We start from the raw sequence: 1,385 nt of genomic DNA on the forward strand, positions 1-1,385 counted from the left end.
GAGGAAATTCCGAGGAAATAGGGGTTTTAAACCGAAAACAACGTTTTGCGGTTTGAATAACACTTATATAACCCTTATTAAGTGTCTTACGTTCATTATGAAGTCAAAAATTTGTTCCTTACCGTATAATTAACACTTTTCCGATTGTATGAACGAAATCTCGCAACATAAGAGAAACACTTATACCTTTTAATGAACGGTAAAGGGAATACTTTCAATTAGTTTTGAAATTTGTTATTTCATGGTTTATGCTCATGTATACAAAGAATCCTCAATGGTATGCATTACAATTGTATAAGAAATGAAATGCGGCAAAAAAAATTGATGTTTTGAAACCCCAAACACTAGTTCGTCGGAATTTCCTCGGAATATTCCGAGGAAATTCTGAGGAACTAGTGTTTGGGGTTTCAAAACATCAATTTTTTTTGCCGTATTTCATTTCTTATACAATTGTAATGCATACCATTGAGGATTCTTTGTATAGATGAGCATAAACCATGAAATAATAAATTTCAAAACTAATTGAAAGTATTCCCTTTACCGTTCATTAAAAGGTATAAGTGTTTGTCTTATGTTGCGAGATTTCGTTCATACAATCGGAAAAGTGTTAATTATACGGTAAGGAACAAATTTTTGTCTTCATAATGAACGTAAGACACTTAATAAGGGTTATATAGGTGTTATTCAAACGGCAAAACGTTGTTTTCGGTTTAAAAACCCTATTTCCTCGGAATTTCCTCGGATTATTCCGAGGGAACTCCGAGGAAACCCTCTTCTTCCTCGGAATTCCGTCGCAATATTCCGAGGAAATTCTGAGGAACTAGTGTTTGGGGTTTCAAAACATCAATTTTTTTTGCCGTATTTCATTTCTTATACAATTGTAATGCATACCATTGAGGATTCTTTGTATAGATGAGCATAAACCATGAAATAACAAATTTCAAAACTAATTGAAAGTATTCCCTTTACCGTTCATTAAAAGGTATAAGTGTTTCTCTTATGTTGTGGGATTTCGTTCATACAATCGGAAAAGTGTTAATTATACGGTAAGGAACATATATTTGACTTCATAATGAACATAAGACACTTAATAAGGGTTATATAGGTGTTATTCAAACCGCAAAACGTTGTTTTCGGTTTAAAAACCCTATTTCCTCGGAATTTCCTCGGATTATTCCGAGGGAACTCCGAGGAAACCCTCTCCTTCCTCTGAATTTCCTCGGAATATTCCGAGGAGATTCCGAGGAACTAATGTTTAGGGTTTCAATACGTCAAATTTTTTTTATAAACGGATCGATCGATGTATATATGTCCAACAACGCATCGATCGATCACTATGATGCACCGGGCCGTAAGAATGTGATCGATCGATGAGATTATCCCAT

At 34.4% G+C, this 1,385-nt stretch overlaps 1 protein-coding gene across 1 annotated transcript in view; it reads right to left on the reverse strand.

Annotated features, from left to right (window-relative positions):
- Positions 1-1,385, reverse strand: part of LOC106322642 (probable zinc transporter 8) — a 30,607-nt gene that overhangs the window by 23,156 nt on the left and 6,066 nt on the right.

This window comes from Brassica oleracea, chromosome C2 (genome assembly GCF_000695525.1).
Source record: "Brassica oleracea var. oleracea cultivar TO1000 chromosome C2, BOL, whole genome shotgun sequence".
Classification (NCBI taxonomy): Eukaryota; Viridiplantae; Streptophyta; class Magnoliopsida; order Brassicales; family Brassicaceae; genus Brassica; species Brassica oleracea.